Source organism: Orycteropus afer, unplaced genomic scaffold, assembly GCF_000298275.1.
Source record: "Orycteropus afer afer isolate SDZICR_OR568_19922 unplaced genomic scaffold, OryAfe1.0 scaffold00004, whole genome shotgun sequence".
NCBI classification, from domain to species: domain Eukaryota; kingdom Metazoa; phylum Chordata; class Mammalia; order Tubulidentata; family Orycteropodidae; genus Orycteropus; species Orycteropus afer.
Genome location: NW_006921591.1, coordinates 11,320,034 through 11,327,629, shown reverse-complemented (window position 1 = coordinate 11,327,629; position 7,596 = coordinate 11,320,034).

The window sequence follows — 7,596 nt, the reverse complement described above, 5'->3', positions numbered from 1 at the left end:
TTGGGCAATCCTACTTCCGTAGTGATACTGCCTCGGAAACCCAAGGAGGGGTCGCTATGAGTCGGGGCCGACTCGACAGCACATAACAACAACAGGAAGAAGGCTTGGTGTTCTACATCTACATCTGAAAATCAGCCAATGAAATCTCATGGATCATACAATGTTTCTACCCAAAACCAATCGTGGAGCTGGAGCAGTACCAAGCAGAATTTCTTTCCATTGTGAATGGGGTCACCATGAGTCAGAGGTTGACTGGATGTCAGGTAACATCATTGGCACAGAAGAAGACAAAGGGAAATATCTTTATCTTCAAAGTAACATTCCTCAGAAAGCTCTTTTATACTATCTCCATTTTCTTACTCATGCCGTGCTACCCTCAAATGTCTTATTTTATTCATAAAAAGAAATCATTCTCCTTTTTCCCCTCAATCATCAAGCTTTGTATTTTTGACTTCTCCCAAATCATCAAGTTGTCACCTGGCACAATAGCTTCTGAAATGATTCTGTAAAAGAAGTTTTCTGAGACTAAATAGGGATTTCGCTTGCCAATTCTTTGTCTGTATTTCTCCCCTATAGTTTCTATCCAGTTACTAACTTAAAACAACATTGATCATTTTATATGGGAATCCTTTCCATCTTATGTAGTTGCAGGGACTTGGCATTGCATTTCTATAGCAACTGCATAAAGTTCTCAAAGAGAATAAAGGCAAATTTGCAAATAACCAATCAGTAATCAGTTCTACTTTTGGGACCTGGGTATTGTCTAAAACGAGGTTTTTGGACAAGATGTATTTTAATATCCTGACCATTATATGATTCTCTGTATTTTGTCTCTTTTGCTGATAAATCAAAGTTATCTTAAATTACCACTCATATTATTGTGATTAACTATTTTTACTGTATAATTTCATATAGTATAATTTATCCTTTAAAAGTTTGATGAGTTTTGATAATTGTATACAATCATGTAGTGAACATCACAATCAAGACATAGACATTTCCTTTGCCTCCAAAAGTCCCCCATGTCCTTTTGCAGTCAATCTCTTACTGACAACTGCACACCCCAGCAACCATAGATCCATTTTCTATTCCTATAATTTTTCTTTTTCTAGAATGTCATAAAATGAAGTCATATTGTATATAGTATTATGTCTGGCTTCTTTTGTTTAGCAGGATGTTTTTGAAATTTATCCATGTCATATATCAATAGTTTGTTCCTTTTCATTGCTGAGTATTACTGCATTATTTGAGTATAATGCAAATGCTTTAACCATTTGTAAGGTAATAGGAGTAAGAGTTGTTTCATATTTTTGGTCAGTGAGTGCTGATATACAAGTCTTTGTGTAGACATTGGCTTTCATTCCTCTTGGTTAAATATCTAGGAGTAAGAATGTTGGGTTGTATGATAAGTGCATATTTATTTTATAAAAAATTGCTAGGTTGTTTTCCAAAGTGGCTGTAGCATTTACATTCCCACTAGTAGTGTCTGGGTGTTTGAATATTCCTAAATTCTTGCTAACACTTGGTATTTGCAATCTTTGAATTTCAGAAATTCTAATGAATGTGTAGTGCTTTTAATATGCATTTGCCTATTGATCAATGTCTTAGTCTGGGTTCTCTAAAGGAGCAAAACCAGTGAAGCATATATAGAGAGAGAGGAAGAGAGAGAGAGAGAGAGAGAGGGAGGGAGAGAGAGAGAGAGATTGAGAGAGAGAGAGAAATTTACTTCAAGGAAATGGCTCACTAGTCAGTCCCAAATCTATGAAAGGCTGAAGATCTCAGCTGGATCAAGTCCTTGTAGATGCTGAAGAATCCAAATTCTGCAGGTCAGGAGACAGGCTAGAGGTCTCTGCTGGCTTATGTCCCAAGAACCAGAGGTCAGATGAGAAGATTGTAGACTCAAGAGAGAAATCAAGCTTTGCCAGAATATCCATTTTATACTGGATGTAGGCCACACTACCAAGGAAACTCCCCTTCCAACTAATTGACTCTTCACCTCAAATCACCAAAGTGGAAGATGATTACATAGTATCTGTAAACCCCTGAGAATCATAGCCTAGCCAAGTTGACCAATAACAGTATCCATCACAACCAATACAGTTAGTTATATTTTCAAGTGTTTATTTGCTATCCAGAGATTTTTTTAAGCAAAGTATCTGTTCAACTTTTTTTTTTCAAAAATAAGGTTGCTTTGTTATTATAATAGTTCTCTACATATACCATATCAGTCTTTTATCAAATATGTTATAAAGATATTTTCTGTTTGTGACTTGTATTTTCACTTTCTCAATAGCATTTTTTTTAAAGTGTATAATCTTTATAAAAGTTGAATTTATCAATTTTATTACATACAATTTGAGCTTTTTTGTCTTCAGGAATTTTAGTATTACTCAAGTTCACAAAAATTTTTCTTCTGTGATTTCTTCTGGATTTTTATAGTTTTAGCTTTCACATTTAGGTCGGTGATACATTTCAAGTTAATTTTAGTATGTAGTAAGAGAGGTCATTGCTTTGGGTGGTGCTTTTTTTTTTTTCCTTTCCTGTTTGCTTGTTATTGTTTTTGCTTAGGGATGTCCAATTGTCAGCACCATTTATTGAAAAGACTATCTCCATTGGAATACATTGGAACCTTTGTCAAAAATCAATTGAATTTAAAGTGTATCTCTGTATCTAGGCTCTTTAATCTATTCCACTGTACTTCATCTGTATCATCTGCCAAACTCTCTTGGTTACTGTAGCATCATAGTATGTGTTGCAATCAGGTAGTATGAATCTTCCAAATTTGTCCTTCTTTTTCAAAATTATTTTGCATTTTTTGTACTGTTACAATAAAAGCAACCAATATTTACTGAATGCTTACTGAGTGCTATACACTACATTAAATACATTGCATGAATTTCTTCATCTAGTCCTCACAAAAGCCCTATAAAATAAATAGATTTATTATTTCCATTTTTCCAGATGAAGAATTCAAGAACTAGGGAGATTAAGAAATTGACCAAGTCACATTTAATTAGTAAGTAGCTGATCCAAGATTTGAACCCAAGTCTGTAAATCTGCAGAGGATTGGATTTATACTATCCCATGCCTTGTCACAGGAGTTCTGGTAGCATAGTGCCTAAGGCACTTTACTGCTAACCAGAAGGCTGGCGGTTCAAACCCACCAGCCACTCCTTGGAAGGAAGGTTGGGCAATCTGCTTCCATAGTGATACTGCCTCAGAAACCCAAAAAGGGGTTGCTATGAGTTGAGCCCCACTTGACAGCACATAACAACAACAACATACTTTGTCACATTTTTTCTTCCTCATCCTCTATTAAACTGCCAACCCAGAGACAATCCCTTGTCTAACCTACAGTAGAAGCTAAATAAATATTGTGACTGATTAATTCTCTCACAATGTTTAGCATAGGACTCTGTGCCTGAAACAAAACCTTTGGATTGAGTTAAATGAGAGGTGGTCCCTGTTTGGGTGTTTTAAGGACAGGATCAAGGATATTCTCAATATCCTCATCATTCTATGATACCTGATGAGCCAGAGCCTGGGTCACAATTGAAGTCTCTGAAGCAGAGCTGAAAGGGCAGTAATGAAACTCTAATGCTAATAAAGTCCTGGGTCAGGGGTGATTTTTGCCCTAGCAGACTGTGCTCTATATTTTCAGTAGGCTCCAATGCCCTTTTCAACAGTCCCTTTACAGCTCATTTGTGAGTAATAAGTCTTGACCAGTATTGGTCTTTGACATAGGTAGTAAAATACAATCTAAAAAGCACCCAATGGAGTATAAAAGTCAGCATCAGGACAGTGCAGATGATTTCTGATGTAATATCTTTCCCATCTTGGATCACCAAGTACAGGATCCAGGGGCCAGACATTTTATTCCACCAGGCTAAATTATTAGTTAGATAAAACTTATTTCTTTGGTGTGAAAGCTTACAACCAATTCTTTTCTTTAAGGTATGTTTTTAGTGCTCAAAACATGTAAAAATGACCCATTTCTGATTCACAATGCAAATTTATGGATGTTTTTGTATTTAAATAAAGTAATTTGATCAGATGGTGGAGGCCTGGGAATTATTTAATTTAATGAAATTTGAAAATACTCCAGGTGGTCAGCCTGAGTGAAAGAAGATCAAAGCAAGAGTACACTATCTCTCTTCAGAAATTTAAAGTGATCTTGAAATAGAGTTGGCAGAATCTCTATGTTTCTAGAATAAAGGGCAGTGGAAGGAAGACTCAGCATTCACTTCACCAATGAATTAACTGCTTCCTGAAGAGTGATCACCCCATCACTTAAAGTGTATCTAGACTGATTATTCATCTATAAAGAATGTGGTAGAAATATAATTCTTAGATTTGGTTGGCTTTGGGAATACATGTGTTTGCAAAATACTTCCAGCTTTAAGATTCTATGACATAAATAAATACACTATTCCTAAATCTATCCTTAATATAAGCCTCAGTTTTCCAAAATATAAAACAGTTTATGAAAGTATTTACAAATAACCAGAGATACTTTATTGGTCTAAAGTTCCCTGACATAAACCATGAAGTAATTTTACTTTCTTATAGGAAGCACATAAAATTAATCAGATGTGACCAGAACCTTCTCTTGCAAAAAGAGAAGAAAATATATCCTGTATTTTACAAAGAAAACTGTCATCTAAAAAAATAAGTTTGATAATTTTTGTTTGTTTGTTTTGAAATGTTTCTACTGTAGAATATATTTTAAAAATGTATCCTTTACCTTAAAGGGAAACAAGTGCTATGATCTGATATTATCATTGAACTGCTTGTGGCAAATTTGGTTATTGGCCTTAATCATTTATCTCATTCTGTAATTGTTTGCTATGTGTCTTTAGAATTTCTATCTAAGGAAATGGAATGAGGTTGGGTTCAGTCATGGAATGAGGTCTTTTCAGTTAGTGAGACAATAGGAAATGCAATAGGCTTGAAATGTGCTTGCATGGTTGGGTGTATCCTTTTATATTTCAGCGTATGGGTTGAAAGAACAGGCTTTAGCTAATCTATTGGTCCAAGAAGGAGATTACAGGCATATAGAACAGACATGGACCTTACTTATTTACTTACATTATGGATGATGGACGCAAGACTGGCTGAGACTAACCTAGATCACCCAAGTACCAGATAATCCATAGATAAGTTGTTGTTGTTGTGTGCCTTCGAGTCAGACCCGACTCATAGTGACCCCTCCTTGGGTTTCTGAGGCAGTATCACTACAGAAGTAGATTCTCCCATCTTTCTTCCAAGAAGTGGCTGGTGGGTTTGAACTGCCAGCCTTTTAGTTAGCAGTCAAGTGCCTTAGCCACTAGGCTACCAGAACTCCTAATCCATAGATAGAGGATGGAAATAAATTAGATTGTTTTACACCACTTAGTTTTGTTATACAACATTGCTCTGGCAATAGGTGACTACTTCTAAATACTAAGAAAATAAACTGGTTGTCATCATGACCGCATATTTTTTTCCCCAGAGTATGTAGTGCCTAAGGCACTTGACTGCTAACCAGAAGGCTGGAGGTTCAACCCACCAGCCACTCCTCAGAAGGAAGGTTGGGCAATCCTACTTCCGTAATGATACCACCTCGGAAACCCAAGGAGGAGTTGCTATGAGTCAGGGCCGACTCAGAATATCACAACAACAACAACATGTAGTAAAAGGGATCAGAAAACCTCTTTGCACCATATCTGATTGAACGCAAAAGCCTGCACAGGACTTGGCTGCATTCCATGAGACAAACTTTGTCTATTTCTTTGTCCAAGTGTGTTATGTTAGCTTGGGGTTCAGATTGTGGCAGACACAACAAGCTGTCTAATAAATATTGATTCTGCTTCATTTTTTGAAGATGACAATGGATTGAGTTAAAATTACTCTTCCAACTCACTTTTAACTCAGTTCTGAAAAGAAGAAAACTTTTGATGATAAGGATGAAAACCACCTGCTGGAAGTGGTTGAGAAGACAATAGACTAAGACTAGTTCTCTGATAACATCAAGAATGTATCACTTTGATCTCTTGTCTCATGAGAAAACAAAACAAAATTAACAATTGGGTTAAATCACTGTTATCAAGTTTCTGTGGTGAGTACCAGATATTGTAAACTGATGATCTTTGTTATGCAGCAGCAAAACATTTGGTCAAGTCATCACCTGCAGTACATGAGGTATGGATTACATGTTGACTAAAGATGTAGCCTTGATGGATATTGAGGAACAACCTATCCTGTAACAAATTTCTTCAAGAGTGAAATGAATTCAGACCACAATTAGCCAATCTACAAATAAATTTGAAAGAAGATATAACTTTGCTAAGAGAGGGCTTTCTGCCTGGCACTTGCAGTATGAATTGACCAAGAGTCCCATTATATGAAGCCTTGCAATGTTGAAGAATTTTGCTCTTGTACATCAAACATAAGCAATTATAAATGCTGCTATAAGGTACTAGACCTTGGCAAGAGATTACACTGTGGAACCCTGCCTTTCTCAAACACTTAAGTATTCTGTGTCTAGAGGAAAAATGACAGGTAAAGGGATTGCTTTTTGAATGGAGCATATATTCCATTGCCTCAAGGTAATTAATGGCTATGAAATTAAGGGCTACTACATAGCATAGTAGGAGCACTGGTAGCATAGTAGGAGCTCTGGTAGTGTAGTGCCTAAGCTATTTGACTACTAACCAGAAGGCTGGAAGTTCAAACCCACCAGCCACTCCTTGGAAGGAACATTGGGGGATCTACTTCTGTAGTGATATCACCTTGGAAATCCAAGGAGGGGTCACTAGGAGTCAGGTCCGACTTGACAGCAGTGAGTTTAGGATGGCTAGAGTTCACAAGTCAGCTGGTAAAAAATTATAATCTTGAGATTTAAAGTCAGCATTTACCAAGATTTTATCTGTGTTTACTTGCACATACTGTGTAGCTTACTAAACTTTGAATAAAATCAAAGCATATCCACACTTGCCTATGTATGTTAATCCCTTTTGGCCACACCTGGACCTCTGAACTCAATCCAAAAGAAAAAATTGACAAAAGCTCTGAAGGTCATAGAGGACATTTTCTCTGATTCTCATCTTAGTTTCATCTTTGGGTTTTTCAGACAAGGAGTACCTTGTTCAGAGATATGAAACAGGACCATGGTGGACCATGAATAAGAGACTCACCCAATGGCAGAATGGAGTTCTGTTCAATGGGCAAAACAGCAACACACTGCACTTCCACATTATTCTACCCCAACAGAGAGCATTTGTTTTCTATTCTTCCCTTTTCCAAATGGAAATACCTATTGTTGTTATCTGGTTCCTTTTCCATCATTGAATATTGGGGAGTTAATAACTTGTCTTTTAATCTTAAAGGTAAATAAACCATGAGGAACTCATCCTGTTCAGACAGAGAGGATTAAATATCACCTGTAGATCTGTATTTTGAACAAGATTCAGAAATGGGATGAGATTTAGGGCTTGTATCCTTTAGGGAGTGGGTATATCTATGTATGGGAGCTCTGGTAGCATAGTGCCTAAGGCACTTGACTGCTAACCAGAAGGCTGGCAGTTCAAACCCACCAGCCACTCCTCAGAAGGAAGG